Source organism: Schistocerca americana, chromosome 6 (assembly GCF_021461395.2).
Source record: "Schistocerca americana isolate TAMUIC-IGC-003095 chromosome 6, iqSchAmer2.1, whole genome shotgun sequence".
NCBI lineage: Eukaryota > Metazoa > Arthropoda > Insecta > Orthoptera > Acrididae > Schistocerca > Schistocerca americana.
In genome coordinates, this window is record NC_060124.1 from 274886988 (window position 1) to 274905161 (window position 18174).

The window sequence follows — 18174 nt, forward strand, 5'->3', positions numbered from 1 at the left end:
GAAACCAGATGGCAGTTATAAGAGGCGAGGGGCATGAAAGGGAAGCAGCGGTTGGGAAGGGATCGGTTGGTCGGACATATTCTGAGGCATCAAGGGATCACTAATTTAGTATTGGAGGGCAGCGTGGAGGGTAAACATCGTAGATGGAGACCAAGAGATGAATACACCAAACAGATTCAGAAGGATGTAGGTTGCAGTAAGTATTGGGAGATGAAGGAACTTGCACAGGATAGAGTAGCATGGAGAGCTGTATCAAACCAGTCTCTGGAATGAAGATGACAACAACAACAACAACAATGGCTGTTGACTCCAAAAGGAAGCACACTTAGATTTATAGATGATTACAGACAAAGAAGAAAGTCGTACTGAGTGCCCCTTCTGGAGATTATTGAAATAACAGTGCGAGATCTGTTGCCCTGAGCATCAAGTATTATATAAAAGGTCTCCGGTCATACTTTCGTGAAGAATAAGATACCGTAAGTTTAGAAGTAAACAAAATGAGAACAGTAAGGTGAAAGTTATGAAAAATGTAGGCCTATATGAAAACTGGGGACAAACATTCATGCTATGGTGACTTGAAAGCACAAGTGGGGAGCCTGAGATTTGAACACAAAAGAAGTGACACTGTATGTTTAGCTGCTCGAAAGACTATTAGAACTTGAAATGAAGTAGACTGACGATGTAAAAAATACAGAACTGAAAAATACAACCTCCGTACTAGTTCGTTCTGGCGCCTATGAAATTCCCAAATTCGTAGAGTGCGAGGATGTTAATCTACGTATCATCTTTCAGGATTAAAGCTGTGTGAACAAGTAAAATACAAATGATGCATTGAAAGCTAATGAAGCTTTACTTAACGACTAAGAACCTCCATTCAATATTTCTCATTTTCAGGAACGATCTCTGAGATGCTTTGTTTTGAAATGAGGAAGAAATAGTTCAAACTGGTGTACTAGTCGCCATTTACCAGCTAACGATATTTTATTTCCAGCCTTAACGCTACAGTCTCCCAAGCGGAAAATCTAAACTCTCGATGTGACCACCTTTGGAATTTGCAGGCAAAACGTTGTCATCTCTTCATATTTCTCGTAGCTCTGTTATTTAAATACATCGTTACCTACTGTCGCTTTTGTGTTTTCTTTTGCTGTGGCCTTTTCGTCTCAATACGCACAACCGAAGTTCCCAAGCTGTGAAGGGAATGTACAGCAGACTGCTTGCACAATGAGGCAAAGTGTGGACACGTGAACACCCATCCCTTCCTTACACAAATTTTTGTGCATCACCTTTTATTCCAGCGCGTCTGCGATTGATCACGACGAAAGACGCATCGTGCGCACATACGTTAATGTGAGAGATTCACCTCTTCCTCCGCGTACCTACCAAAATTTCAACGTACCTTGACACGTTCTCACCATTAAAGCGTTTCTTAAATATTATGCAGACATACGGAAGAAGAGAGTTTCTTAAATGTGAATCTGTGGTCTGAGTACTTATAAGCAAATCATCTACCGCCTCATGCACTGCGTCGAATATAATCACGAAACGGAATACGTTACCACCAGTACCGAATGCATAATTGTGGAGTCCATCGATGTAAATATGTCAGAAAACTTAATAAACAGGGATGGATGTTTCCACTGAAACAAGGCTTGGGGACGGGCACTCAGTTTATTAACATCTCGCCGGCCAGTACATCCAACAGAACTAGAAAACGCTTGGAGTATGGGGCCGTTCACGGAATATTAGTCCGGGCTCTGAAAAACAAAAGAACATCAGACGGTAAAGTAAGTCTCGGTAACCGAACTCTGTTCTAAAATACAGGACCGAGGGAACGGCAATAGTTCACAGTTGGGTTAAGCACCCCACTAATCAATCACGCCGGGAAAAGCTCGAAAGATCACAGGCCGCAGTTATCTTTCCATCTTTTGCTCACATTATACAGGGATATTTTCAGGAAGAGAAAGCAGAACGCAGGAGTTTACCTATCACAAATCACGAAAGACAGAAACAGTTGCAACGCTCCTAGACAGAGAAAGTTTTCAACAGTCCGTGAAGAAGTTCAAGCCTAAACGGCAGTGGCGTTATTGCTTGTTGTAGGAAAATGGCGAAATCACAGGAACAAACGTTGTTCTGCTGCAGTTAGCAAAATTCTAGTCCACTGTTAAAGCGCAAAGTGTATTTCCTCGAAAGTTACACAAAGAGCCGCCTTGTCTTGAGCAATATTTTGAGTGGGATAGAAAAGACGCAGAAGATGGTTGCAAAATGGTTCAAATGGTTCTGAGCACTATGGGACTTAACATCTGAGCTCATCAGTCCCCTAGAACTTAGAACTGCTTAAACCTAACTAACCTAAGGACATCACACACATCCATGCCCGAGGCAGGATTATAACCTGCGACCGTAGCGGTCGCGCGGTTGCGGACTGAAGCGCCTAGAACCGCTCGGCCACACCGGCCGGCAAGATGGTTGCACCTTGAAAAGGAAAGACCCGGGTCGTTGACGCAAACTGGACGAAAATATGGAGAATGTCCTTGTAACTTGCGACACTAGACCTAGGAAACCGAAAACACTAGCAAGCAATGATTTTAAAATCACTCAAATAACGGCATGACGAGTTCTGTAACCACGTCTGAATCAGAAACCGTACAAGCTACAATTATTTATGACTACCATAGCAAAAGGTACGAACCTGTCACTGCCATTTTGATGACATGGAAGAGAACAAATTTCTAAACGATAAATGTTTTTGGAAGAATTCGGTTTTCATCTTTTTGATATAGTTGATACTCAATACGTTAGATTTTTTGTAGACCATTATTTTTTATTGTTGTCACAGGGATGTAGTGTCTAAACGTGCTAGAAAACCGGCTATCTCTCCAACTTCATAGCGACTCAAATAATTTTATTTTCATTCAAAATGGCACCATATCTTATTTCTCAAGACTATACCTGGATAACAGCATTCCAGAACACTGGATTTCAAGGTGAGGAGCAGAAGATCAATTTACTCGTCGATGGCCTCCCAACTCACCAGTCATTACTCCCTGCGGTTTTTATCTGGTGGGTGGGGGGTACATAAAAGACTCTGCTCTGTGCTATTGTCCCACTTGTACCTGTTACTCTTCAAGACCTGCTGATGAAGCTGTGAAAGCGATAACTAGAGTCCAACCGATTCGTGTGTGACAATAAATGCTATGGTTTTGATGTATCGCGTGGCGTTCAGAGTGATTAGGCACTCCATTTACCTTGAACTCTTGGAATCGCACGAAACAATATATATATAAAAGAATGGTCTGCGCTCTTTCCCAGAAGAACGTTGCTTTCTGCCGTAAGTGACATGTTTCTCTCTATTAAGACAGAAACAAAGTTACACGATATCAAGCTACAGGAGTGAAATTATATGTATGTAATGACAACAGTCTATAATTGTATTGCCGCGCGGGATTAGCCGAGCGGTCTGAAGCGCTGCAGTAATGGACTGTGCGGCTGGTCCCGGCGGAGGTTCGAGTCCTCCCTCGGCATGGGTGTGTGTGTTTGTCCTTAGGATAATTTAGATTAAGTAGTGTGTAAGCTTAAGAACTGGTGACCTTAGCAGTTAAGTCCCATAAGATTTCACACACATTTAAAAAAAATATAATTGTATTTTCAGTCAACAGTACCAAAAACCCCTCTGCGTCAAGGAATTACAATAGCGCAAAACGCGCATACGGTACACATCTGATAGTGGTTACATTAGTCCTCATGGTGTAGATGCGGGATCTGTCTGCCTCCATTTTGATGTCCAAAATGAAGGCAGACAGATGGACACCAACCGGAAAAAGCCGCCTATACTGTCGCAAGCATTATGCTACTACCAGTAATGATGTAACTTCCTGAAACCATCTGAAACCATCTGAAGATGAACCTGAAAAGGTTCGAAAACCGGTCATGGAAAAAAACATAATTATTCAAAAAAGTGACTGGTTGCAGTTCTGTTTAACTTATTTACATTTAATAGCTCTTTATTTTTGAAGCACAAACAGTTGCTTTCTCTGTTTCAGCTCACGTAAATCAGGATACAAAAGTGTGAAATAGTATTCCTAAGCCCTTGTAATACGTTAGGTTCTAGCTTATGTCGTATTTCCATATATGACATTCGTAGGTGAACCTGCATCTCGGTCGTAAGTTGATTCAAGGGGACATACGGCTTTATTCTCGTAGCGCAGGCCCACTCTACGGTATACAACAACACAGCCTGGTCCGAGATGCCTGTTGGCAGTGTTAGCATCGTAAATACCGTTTCCGGCCACCGTGCTTTCATATTCTAGGACACTTCTCGAATACTTTTTATGGCAGGTTTGAACGTCAACATCAACAGACGCAGTATCACAGTAACTGTCCTGTCAAGAGTTATCGAATGCAGTTATAACAAGTACATGAAACCGTTTAGAAAAACGTACTTGTTTCAGTATCTTGGTTGATATCAGCGCTCAACATTTGCCGAAAACCGCCTTTCGATATGTGCAACCGTTCACGAAATAAAAAAGTGTTACGTCGTACGTGACTCACCGAAACAAAATTGATGGACGACTTATTCGAAACAGCTTAATCATCTCCCATTCCGACGCATAAATTCGAAAGTTGGCTGCAACGTACCTGCAAGCTTCCTCTGTAATGTTAAACAAGCAAGGCGCCCTGAGATAGCGCCCACGGGCTGGGCAACTCCTCAGACAGCAAGATGTCGACAAATGCGAAAAATACGCCACAGCTCAGAAGTTAATGTGAGAGTCGAGGTGACGTAACAACAGCACCAGTTTTCACTACAATTCTGCCCATCGCCACCGTCAACATGTCAGACAATGCCAACGTCGTCACATCCCCTCTTAAGCATACTTCACCCCCTCTTATGCCGCTTTTGCAATGGAGGTTAGAAACGCTACTCCCACTGTTGAAATCACGTGTTTTTGTCAGGGGTGGCTGATGGAAAACTTTCAGACACAGGCCGCCCCGATTCGACAGGAAAAGTTCTCAGAGGGTTGCGTAATAGGGTGAACGTTGTCACGCCATCCATTTGAGCGTTTCGCCTTCGATTGTGAGCAGTCCGATGCGCAACAGAATGACGTTCTTGACAACTTTCGACACTGCTGCCACCTTTTGGGAGTTTCTACCGTACTCTAACTACATCGTGGGACTGCAGTCCCAATGAAAGCTGTCTGGCCCCTTTGAGAGTACTGTGACTGCAGGTTTGCTGTGGTACAAAAGTTTGGAACCATTCACCTGAATTTATTCTTTTGCAGCGCTTCTGTTTCACGCTCGCCCGTGGCGTGATCACGGTGGGACTGCTGTCGGTAACTTGGGCTGCTCTAGCACCTGTTGTTGTTGTGGTCTTCAGTCCTGAGACTGGTTTGATGCAGCTCTCCATGCTAATCTATCCTGTGCAAGCTCCTTCATCTCCCAGTACCTACTGCAACCTACATCCTTCTGAATCTGCTTAGTGTATTCATCTCTTGGTCTCCCTCTACGATTTTTACCCTCCACGCTGCCCTCCAATGCTAAATTTGTGATCCCTTGATGCCTCAGGACATGTTCTACCAACCGATCCCTTCTTGTAGTCAAGTTGTGCCACAAACTTCTCTTCTCCCCAATCCTATTCAATACCTCCTCATTAGTTACGTGATGCACCCACCTAATCTTCAACATTCTTCTGTAGCACCACATTTCGAACGCTTCTATTCTCTTCTTGTCCAAACTATTTATTGTCCATGTTTCACTTCCATACAGGGCTACACTCCATACAAATACTTTCAGAAACGACTTCCTGACACTTAAATCTATACTCGATGTTAACAAATTTCTCTTCTTCAGAAACGCTTTCCTTGCCATTGCCAGTCTACATTTTATATCCTCTCTACTTCGACCATCATCAGTTATTTTTCTCCCCAAATAGCAAAACTCCTTTACTACTTTAAGTGATATTCATACAAGTGGCTCTCTTTTCTCCAAAGGTCTCTTAATTTTCCTGTAGGCAGTATCTATCTTACCCCTAGTGAGATAAGCCTCTACATCCTTACATTTGTCCTCTAGCCATCCCTGCTTAGCCATTTTGCACTTCCTGTCGATCTCATTTTTGAGACGTTTGTATTCCTTTTTGCCTGCTTCATTTACTGCATTTTTATATTTTCTCCTTTCAGCAATTAAATTCAATATTTCTTCCGTTACCCAAGGATTTCTACTATCCCTCGTCTTTTTACCTACTTGATCCTCTGCTGCCTTCACTACTTCATCCCTCAGAGCTACCCATTCGTCTTCTACTGTATTTCTTTCCCCCATTCCTGTCAATTGTTCCCTTATGCTGTCCCTGAAACTCTGTACAACCTCTGGTTTAGTCGGTTTATCCAGGTCCCATCTCCTTAAATTCCCACCTTTTTGCAATTTCTTCAGTTTTAATCTACAGTTCATAACCAATAGATTGTGGTCAGAGTCCACATCTGCCCCTGGAAATGTCCTACAATTTAAGACCTGGTTCCTAAATCTCTGTCTTACCATTATATAATCTATCTGATACCTTTTAGTATCTCCAGGATTCTTCCATGTATACAACCTTCTTTTATGATTCTAGATCCAAGTGTTAGCTATGATGAAGTTATGCTCTGTGCAAAATTCTAACAGATGGCTTCCTCTTTCATTTCTTAGCTCCAATCCATATTCACCTACTATGTTTCCTTCTCTCCCTTTTCCTACTGTCGAATTCCAGTCACCCATGACTATTACATTTTCATCTCCCTTCACTACCTGAATAATTTCTTTTATTTCATCATACATTTCTTCAATTTCTTCGTCATCTGCAGAGCTAGTTGGCATATAAACTTGTACTACTGAAGTTGGCGTGAGCTTCGTGTCTATCTTGGCCACTATAATTCGTTCACTATGCTGTTTGTAGTAGCTTACCCGCACTCTTATTTTTTTTATTCATTATTAAACATACTCCGGCATTACCCCTATTTGATTTTGTATTTATAACCCTGTATTCACCCGACCAGAAGTCTTGTTCCTCCTGCCACCGAACTTCACTAATTCCCACTATATCTAACTTTAACCTATCCATTTCCCTTTTTAAATTTTCTAACCTACCTGCCCGATCCGTAGAACGCCAGTTTTCATTCTCCTGATAACGACGTCCTCTTGAGTAGTCCCCGTCGTGAGATCCGAAAGGGGGACTATTTTACCTCCGGAATATTTTACCTAAGATGACGCCATCATCGTTTAACCATACAGTAAAGCTGCATGCCCTCGGGAAAAATTACGGCTGTAGTTTACTCTTGCTTTCAGCCGTTCGCAGTACCAGCACAGCAAGCCCGTTTTGGTTAATGTTACAAGGCCAGATCAGTCAATCATCGAGACTGTTGTCCCTGCAACTACTGAAAAGGCTGCTGTCCCTCTTCAGGAACCACACCTTTGTCTGGCCTCTCAACATATACCCCTCCGTTGTGGTTGCACCTACGGTACGGCTATCTGTATCGTTGAGGCACACAAGCCTCCCCACCAACGGCAAGGTCTATGGTTCATGGGGGGGGGGGGGGGTGCTCTTAAAGGTACGCAAATCACACCTGGTACCTCAAAGGGGTTGCCTAACTCTCAGGCGTTGAAGCAACCATGAGGTCGGACCGGTGTCAAAATTTCTGACAGGTACTTTAATAACGTGCGCAACTAATGTGCATGGGTGGCAACGAGCGTGTTGCCAGAGGGTCTAAGAGCAACCCTTGTCATTTTATTCACGCTTATTTTGATGTAGTACAGGAGGGCGCAAAACATGAGCGCTGAAAAAGAATAAAACCATTGTGGTACTTCAGATCACGTTAAGATTACGTTAAATGGTTTTGAACGATGCATAGTGTTTCTACCGCGTACACCAAAGAAAAAATTGCGATCAGACTACCTCCAAAGCGGTCAGATCACGTTCAACGGGGCTGCAACCGTACGTAGGTTTCCTCAACTTCAATACATATCCATCATCATTTAACATAAAGTAACTGAAAAAATAGAAGTCTCAAAATAAAAAGGAGAATTTTCAAATGATACAAATTTATAAATATATGCACATTGTTTGAATTTCAATAACAATTTTACTATAGTCAACTATCTTGTAAAAGAAAAAAAATTCATTAGTAGTTCAATAGAATTGGACAAAAGATCAGAAAAACAAGTGCGAGTTAAATAAAGGAGACTGAGCAGAACCACTGCTTAAATTATACTAAATATTAAGATAGGAAGTTGGTCAGTAAACATCTCAGTTGCTACAGTCAGCAATTGAACCAATTTTGCACTGCTGCAATCAATTACTCAACCATTGATTGACCCAGTAAAAAATTGAAGACGGAAGGAGGAAGATATGTAAGTTGGCAGAATAAATGGTCAGATTTGGACCTTACATGAGACCTCTACAAATGAAGATGACACGTAACGTAAATCGACAGTTATGAGAATATTTGCCTATCAATATGTAATGCAAAAAGGGATGACAGTCAATCGACAGTAGTTAACACACCATTCCTATACAACCCACGTCCTTGAGCGGAAGGTAGAACGGAGAACGTGAGTCGAGTCGCTTTTAGTTTTGAAAAGTCAGCTCCACAATGGCGTAGCGAAACTGTGCTGCGGAAGTTACGCTGGCGACCACTTAAGGGGGTGGCAGGAAAGAGGACAGCGACCTGGGGCCAGGTGATTCAAGCTGGAGAGCCGCCTATAGCGAGGGCGTTGATACAAGGGCAGCGAAGAAGCTCTAGAAAACTGCGTTTCGAAAGAAGAAGCATTAGAAAACTGTGTTTCGAAATTCCAATGGGAGACGAACAAAAGCAAGTGACGCATTTTCGTCCAGCGAGTACAACATATGGAAAGGTCGTACACTTTAGGATTCTAGAACAGGCACAAAACGTCCGATTGGCGGAAACTCACTAGGAAGGAGAAAACTACTGAAATTTCGACGCAGTTTGGTAGAAGGGACGTTGCGATTGGTAGAGGGTGTTTCAAAATGACAGGAACGTATCCTATTCGTCGAAAAAAGCCGTGACGTGGAAAAGGAACCCAAGTGGAGGGAGGCAGTTCTGTCGCGAGTAGGACAAGAGAGAAATTTTGTGAGGACTCTTCCCTGAACATGTCAGTTGCAGAATGGAGCACTTAACGCTCCATACGATGCAAAGATGAAACTGATGTGGACACTGCGTTCACAGTGGCTGCACTCCAGCTAAAATTAGCTGTAGCAACGTTTAGCTCCAACCGTGGAGAAAATAACCAGCCAAATTAGTTAATTGTTCTTGCGAGAACTGAGAGGGAACTATAATATGCATGCTGCTCCAACCAGGCGCGTGTATATCGCCACATAATAAGACTAGGGCTGAGTACATGTTTTCTCGCATAACGAGAAACATAGTCAAAGTTTCTGCTGGAAAGTTCACCAAAGGCCAGATTAGTTATATAGGAATTTCAGTTGGAAGAGCGGCCTTGCAGACAGCAGCACGTCGCAGCTTAAGGCAAATTCCGCATGCAGAGGCGTAAACCTTTATTGATTCACCAACTTGCGTCCACTGTAAACACGAGCGGTCTTGGGTAATCTTGCGCCCAAATTTGTCACTTGCCAACCATCCACCGTAGACTTGATTGTCATCCTAAGTACTACCGAACTTTGAACTGGAATCGGACTACTTTCGTAGTACTGACCAACATCACATCGTATGTGTAGGAGCAATTTTGTAAAGAAACGTCCAATTAAACTTACATATTATTGTGCTTAGAGTTAATGTAAAGAAACTTGCAATTAAACTTTCATAATATTGTGCTTAAGATTAATGTTCTTTCAGAGAGAGTTAATATTTAACATTGTTGTGTATAAACTTATTTAACTTTTGATGTTGGCAAGATGTGTTATCCATTGCGCTGTTTTTATGTTGGCGAGTTGAAAACTGTGTGAAAAGCTGTAATTTGGTGAGAAATATTGCGACATTAAACTTGCCATTTCACCTCACACAGTGTTCTCAATTCAAGAATAAGCAAGCAAAAAAAACCAAACACCCGCCACCTTACACATAGATGCAAAGTGAGGAAAGCTGTGGAGAGCAGTGGAGTAGCAAAACAGATTATATGGAGGATAAGAGAAATGTACCATGGAAGTGTGAGCTGTGTGAAAGTGGGTGGAGAGAGATCAGCTTGGATTGAACAGTAGAATGGCCTGAGGCAGGGAAGAGTACTTTCACCGTTACTCTTCATTTTAGTTGAAATGGTTCAAATGTCTCTGAGGACTATCGGACTTAGCATCTGAGGTCATCTGTCCCCTAGACTTAGAACTACTTAAACCTAACTAACCTAAGGACATCACACTCATCCATACCCGAGGTAGGATTCGAACCTGCGACCGTAGTAGGAGCGTGGTTCCAGACTGAAGCGCCAAGAACTGCTCGTCCACTTCATTGCAGTGATCGATGATATGAGTACAGTAGCACAAGTAGAAACCAATATGAAAGATATGGTATTTGCAGATGATCTGATGATTTGGGGGATAAGGGATAAAGGGGGGGGGGGGAGTTGGACGTATGGGAACGGACAGTACAAGAATATGGGATGAAATTTAATATAAGTAAGAGTGAGATGATTATCACAAAAATAACAATTGGTGGAGAACGATTGAGGAGAGTGGAGAGTTTCAAGTACCTAGGAAGCGTGATACAGGAAGATGGAAAAAAGGACAGAGAAATAAACGAGCGGGGGAGAAAAGCAGAAGCATTTTGGGAGAGTGTCAGAAGCCTAACATGGAGCAAGGATGTACCCCAAATCAGTAAAAAGGTTATATACCAATCATACTATGACCCGATCCTGACATATGCATTAGAAACCTGAGTTATGAATGGAAGTGCAAGCTAGTGAGACGAAATTCTTGAGAAACAGTATTGGAGTGACAAAGATAGATAGGTTAAGGAATGATAGGATCAGAGAGGTAATGAAGATGGAAACATTACAGCAGGAACTAGAGACATCAGGACTGAGATGGTATGGACACATTAAGAAAATGGAGGAGAAAAGGATACCCAGGAGGATACCTGAGATGAAACTAGAAGGAAAGAGACCGATAGGAAGACCAAGAGAAAAATGGCTCAAAGGAGTAAAGGAATGCATCCAGAAGAATGGAGAAAACTGGACCAAGGTGAAGACGGAGAGATGGTGGCAAGACAGAAGATGATGGAGAGGACTACGTTCCATATAGACCTGGCCAGAGGCTGGAAACACTCTAAGATGATGATGATGATGATGATGATGATGATGATGATGATGACTGTCATATAGTACAGGATAATAGTTTTTTACCTACCTGCGATACTAGGTAAGTCGTCTAGAAAATGAAGATGTAGAACTTTCAAAATTCTATGTGTTTATGACCCTGTAAACAAAATTTTGAAAAGTAAGATTAGTTAGGTAGATAGTAAATTTTAGAAAACTATGAAAACTATGACTAGCTCTGCAGATGATGAAGAAATTGATGAAATGTATGACGAGTCCCCGGGAGTAGGCAACATTCCATTAGAACTACTGATGGCCTTGGGAGAGCCAGTCCTGACAAAACTCTAGCATCTGGTGAGCAAGATGTATGAGACAGGCGAAATACCCACAGACGTCAAGAAGAATATAATAATTCCAATCCCAAAGAAAGCAGGTGTTGACAGATGTGAAAATTACCGAACTATCAGTTTAATGAGTCACAGCTGCAAAATACGAACGCGAATTCTTTACAGTTGAATGGAAAAACTGGTAGAAGCGGACCTCGGGGAGGATCAGTTTGGATTCCGTAGAAATGTTGGAACACGTGAGGCAATACTAACCTTACGACTTATCTTAGAAGAAAGATTAAGAAAAGGCAAACCTACGTTTCTAGCATTTGTAGACTTAGAGAAAGCTTTTGACAACGTTAACTGGAATACTCTCTTTCAAATTCTGAAGGTGGCAGGGGTAAAATACAGGGACCTAAAGGCTATTTACAATTTGTACAGAAACCAGATGGCAGTTATAAGAGTCGAGGGGCATGAAAGGGAAGCAGTGGTTGGGAAAGGAGTGAGACAGGGTTGTAGCCTCTCCCCGATGTTATTCAATCTGTATATTGAGCAAGCAGTAAAGGAAACAAAAGAAAAATTCGGAGTAGGTATTAAAATTCATGGAGAAGAAGTAAAAACTTTGAGGTTTGCCGATGCCATTGTAATTCTGTCAGAGACAGCAAAGGACTTGGAAGAGCAGTTGAACGGAATGGACAGTGTCTTGAAAGGAGGATATAAGATGAACATCAACAAAAGCAAAACGAGGATAATGGAATGTAGTCGAATTAAATCGGGTGATGCTGAGGGGATTAGATTAGGAAATGAGACACTTAAAGTAGTAAAGGAGTTTTGCTATTTAGGGAGTAAAACAACTGATGATGGTCGAAGTAGAGAGGATATAAAATGTAGACTGGCAATGGCAAGGAAATCGTTTCTGAAGAAGAGAAATTTGTTAACATCGAGTATAGATTTAAGTGTCAGGAAGTCGTTTCTGAAAGTATTTGTATGGAGTGTAGCCATGTATGGAAGTGAAACATGGACGCTAACTAGTTTGGACAAGAAGAGAATAGAAGCTTTCGAAATGTGGTGCTACAGAAGAATGCTGAAGATAAGGTGGGTAGATCACGTAACTAATGAGGAGGTATTGAATAGGATTGGGGAGAAGAGAAATTTGTGGCACAACTTGACTAGAAGAAGGGATCGGTTGGTAGGACATGTTTTGAGGCATCAAGGGATCACAAATTTAGCATTGGAGGGCAGCGTGGAGGGTAAAAATCGTAGAGGGAGACCAAGAGATCAATACACTAAGCAGATTCAGAAGGATGTAGGTTGCAGTAGGTACTGGGAGATGAAGAAGCTTGCACAGGATAGAGTAGCATGGAGAGCTGCATCAAACCAGTCTCAGGACTGAAGACCACAACAACAACAACATGACAGTTCCTTTATTTTACAGAGAAATGAGGTTCATGCATCTGAAATGAGATTCCTGACGACCGTGAAAAGATGTACAAAATTAAATACAAAAAAAAATGTTGGCATTAGAAAAAATTAAAAGCTGAAGCAATACGTGAAATAATAGATGCGTATAGAGTTATTTGTAAATGGTTAATCTTCTATTATTAATCTGTCATTGCTTTCTTCTCTCACGTTACCTGCCTTGCGCATTGGATTAGTGATTAGGATTAAACAACAACTAAACACGACCCCAAGCCGCTTTCGCGTAACTGAACAACATCTTTGACCAAACGGGCGCTAGAAAGTGACCTACAACGATCACTCAGAACATTATGACCACCTACCTAATAGCCGGTATGCCCACCTTTGGCACGGATAACAGCGGCGACGCGTCGTGGCATGGAAGCAGTGAGGCCTTGGTAGGTCGCTGGAGGGAGTTGGCACCACATCTGCGTACACGAGTCACATAATTCCCGTAAATTCCGGGGAGGGAGATGATTACCCCTGAAGCCACGTTCAGTCACATCCCAGACGTGTTCCCCTATTTTTATTACAATCACGCGCAAAATGACCTTGTTCATGACAACAGAAACACCTGTAACTGTTCCTCGAAAAGGCTTGTTTCTTCGTTTGGCACTCAGCGCAAGCACGTGCAAAAGCGCTTTTTTTTATTACATTGGAAACATACTACACCAATTCAACGGCAGGCTGAGTTTGTTCACTTGCGGCAGCTCGTTACCACTTAGCGTGCGGCCGACGTAATATTACGTCTCGGCAGTTACAATGTTTCTCTGTGGCGTCAAAAGTATATTTACGACTCCCGCAAAGTCTGAGTGGTCTGCACGCTTCGTAGTTTCAACAGCGAGCGCTAGATGGCAGCAGCGAACTCAGTGGAATACTTAGTGTTTAGGAAAGACTTTGTTATTGTAGCTTAATTCATAGACATTGTCTGGCGTTGGTGTCCTCTCAGTTTCATTCGTTTTGTGTGTTTTCGTGTTGATTTTTTTTTCTATATGTGCAGTGAACAGAATAAACGTTTGGAGCAAATGATTTATGAAGTCCTAGACGCGTTTTCAGATGGTGAAATAGGGCTCTATGATGACGATTCGCATTATACTTCGTCTGAAAACAGTGGTAAGTCAAGATTTGTTTCAGATTTTGTTGCTAAAATGGTTTTTTTGTTAGCTTCCCAGAATTTTATATTATGAATTATGCTTCTGCAGGCACTTCAGGAAATGAATCAGATCATGTTTCGCCTTTTACACCTACGAATAATCAAAGCAGAAAGAGAAGTAGAAGTGACTTTGATGGTGACTGGACAGATTTTGATGAAATTCCTGACGTGGCTGTATACACAGGACCTCACGGACTGGTACAGAATGTATCTATTAATGAATGAAGTGATCCTTTAGATATATTCTTCTATTTCTTCGACAATACTGTCATAACAACAATGAAAGAACAGAAAAATTGTTATGCCAGGCAAAAACTTGATAACCTGCGGTCTGACAACAATCTTCTGCCAGTGGAAAACTGTAACAATTGCAGATATAAAAAAAATTCCTCGCTATTTTGCTGCATATGGCAATAAGTGAGAGGCCAAACATGAAGAGCCACTAGAATACAGATCCTGTCGGCAGCTGTAATTGTTGTCCCAGTGTTTTGTCAAGAGAGAGATTTGTAAACGTTTTATCTATGTTTCACCTCAATGATAAAACAATGGCAAAAAAGAAAGATGAACCAGGTTTTGATGCTCTTTATAAAGTTAGACCTCTCCTCAATTCATTAAGAAATAAATTCCAAAATATTTATTATCCAGCGGAAACAGTAACAGTGGATGAAGGAATTGGTCATAACAGAGGAAGAGTAGGCTAATAAACCAAACAAATATGGTATGAAGCTGTACAAAATGGTTCAAATGGCTCTGAGCACTATGTGACTTAACATCTGAGGTCATCAGTCCCCTAGAACTTAGAACTACTTAAACCTAACTAACCTAAAGGCATCACACACATCCATGCCCGAGGCAGGATTCGAACCTGCGACCGTAGCGGTCCCGCGGTTCCAGACTGTAGCGCCTAGACCCACACGGCCACCCCGGCCGGCCTGAAGCTGTACAGTTTGGCTGAATCCAGAACAGGATATATCTGGAATATTGAGGTATACCATGGAAGAGATGAGACAGTAGACAACAGTGCTTGTAGTGTCGTGAAGCGTGTGACCAATAAGCTTCTGGGTAAAGGGCACACTGTTCATATTGATCGTTTCTACACAAGTGTTCAATTAGCTGACGATAATACTTGTCTTGTTGGGACAGTGATGAAAAACAGGAAAGGACTTCCAAAACCGGTAAAAGATGCAAAGCTGAAAAAGGAGAACAGATCTTCCGTCGCAAAGCGAATGTGCTCGCCTTGCGCTGGAAAGATAAAAGAGATGTCTGGATGATCAGCACAAGGCACACAGCTACAATGGAGAGTGTCAGAACAAGAAGAGCAACGGAGAAACTGAAACATGCAGCAGTTGTTGACTATAATAAAAACAAAGCTGGGGTGGACCTATTTGACCAACGACTATCGTATGGGGCTCTGGATCGCAAGACAGTGAAATGGTGGAGGAAACTAGCTGTACATTGCATTATAATGGCAGTATCAAATGACTACATACTGCATAACATAATCAAAAAGAAAAAAGCTTGCCACCTCTCAGTTTATTCAAGAAATATGTGCAGGATTGGTGTTGTCTGCTGGGGATTCGACAGAGAGCTTTCTACGCCGATCATCAAAATTAGCACGACTCTCAGTAAAACACTCCCCTAATCGTGTCAAGATTCCAGAAGGGGAGAATAAAGGACAAAGGAGATGTGTGGTGTGTAGCGAAAAGGAGAAATTTTCAACAGAAAAGGCTGGAAGAAAAGACACCTAATGTGAGTGCACCGAATGTAATTTTGGGTTGTGTATCTCCCCATGCTGCAAAGTTTATCGCACTGTTGTCCACTATGAACGCTAAATTGTGTACTGAAATTATGCTTATTGTTATTTCTCTTTATTTCAAGTATTCTGTAAACTTTTTTAGAGGATAATAACGTTTCATTGTGTATAACACTACTGTAATTATTTTTCAATTTCCTTTCTGGCAATAAATATCACTGCCTTGAAATTTCATTGGTGCCTTCAAATTTTAAATTATTAATCACAAAATTTGAGTACTTAAAGTAAAAAGTCCAATAAACATAAAAATGTTTTGGAATTGCAATGACAGTGAGCTGTACAGCAGTAAGATACTGCAGAAAAACACTGATTTTACCCAGTCTACAGGCGACGGCAACTACAAACCACATCAGCACTGTGGATGTTACTGAGATTTATTTCCCCATTCTTGCTTTTCCTATCACTAAACCTAAACGCTCAATGTACAAGAAGAATTGATCTAATTCAACAAATATATCAGGCTAAGAACAGCCGACCAGTTGCAAAGGATAAAGTAATCTTTACCTAGGTTTCAATAGATATAAATCTATCTTCTTCAGAAGACGCCTGAGGACAATGAACATCGTAATATATATTAAGGTATGAAACATGAGTCAAGTTTTTTTTTGTTTTTACTTTATTGTTATTTTAAACCTGTACAACTCAGGTAGGCTGGCAGCGGCACACTACGCCGCTCTTCAGCCATAGCGTTTTACAAGAGTATAAAACATGGTGAATGACAATGAACAAAGTGACGGGCAAAAGAGAGAGGTCACAGAGACATAAAAAACACGGAGTCGTTCACATGTGATGATAACAACACTGAAAACACGTCGGCACGGCGCACAAAACACTGATGAGTCCGACGGCACAAGTGAACGTAGGAGTGGGACGGCGGACACCAAAAACACTATACGACGTCACACACACGAGACACAAAAGGCGACGATCTCCGGCGCGCGAATGTTCACTATACGTGTGCGAGTCCGGGGACCTGCCAAGAGAGGAGGAGGAGGAAGGGGAGTGGGAGAGTGAGAGGGGAGAGCAGAGATGCCACGGGCAGGGGAGATAGAGGGGGAGGGAGGAAGGGGGAGAGGAAGCCCGGGGGAAGAGGGGGAAGGGAGGGGACAGGGAGACGGAAAAAGAAGGGAAGGGAAGAGAAGAGAAGGGAGGGAGGGTGCCGAAAGGAAAGGACACGGGACGTGGGGGCGGGGCAGGGTCAAAGTTGATAGGAGAGGTAGATGGAGGGGACGAGGACATCATCAGGGAGAGGGAGCTGGCGGAAGCCACCTTGGGAGAGGGTATGGAGGGTGGAGAGATGGAGACCGGGTGGGACGTGAGAATACAGGTGCGGCAGCGGGCGGGGGTGTGAGAGGATCGGGGAAATGAGCGGGTGGGGAGGATCAAGTTTACGTGAGGTGTACACGATACGTATCCTTTCAAGGAAAAGAAGGAGGTGGGGGAAGGGGATGAGATCATACAGGATCCGCGTGGGGGAGGGGCGACGGATGCGATAGGCAAGGCGGAGAGCATGGCGTTCAAGGATTTGGAGGGATTTATAGAAGGTAGGGGGGGCGGAGATCCAGGCTGGATGGGCGTAACAAAGGATAGGGCGGATGAGGGATTTATAGGTGTGGAGGATTGTGGAGGGGTCCAGACCCCACGTGCGGCCGGAAAGGAGCTTGAGGAGACGGAGTCGGGAACGTGCCTTGGCTTGAATTGTCTGGAGATGGGGAGTCCAGGAGAGGCGACGGTCGAGGGTGACGCCAAGGTACTTAAGGGTGGGAGTGAGGGCGATAGGACGGCCATAGACGGTGAGATAGAAATCAAGGAGGCGGAAGGAAGGGGTGGTTTTGCCTACAATGATCGCCTGGGTTTTGGAGGGATTGACCTTGAGCAACCACTGGTTGCACCAAGCGGTGAACCGGTCAAGATGGGATTGGAGAAGGCGTTGGGAGCGTTGCAGGGTGGGGGCAAGGGCGAGGAAGGCATTGTCATCGGCAAACTGGAGGAGGTGGACGGGGGGCGACGGCGGCGGCATGTCCGCCGTGTACAAAAGGTACAGAAGGGGGGAGAGGACGGAGCCTTGGGGCACACCGGCGGAGGGGAAAAAGGTGTAGGAATCGGTGTTATGGATGGTGACATAGGAAGGACGGCGGGAGAGAAAGGAACCGATCAGACGGACGTAGTTAATGGGAAGG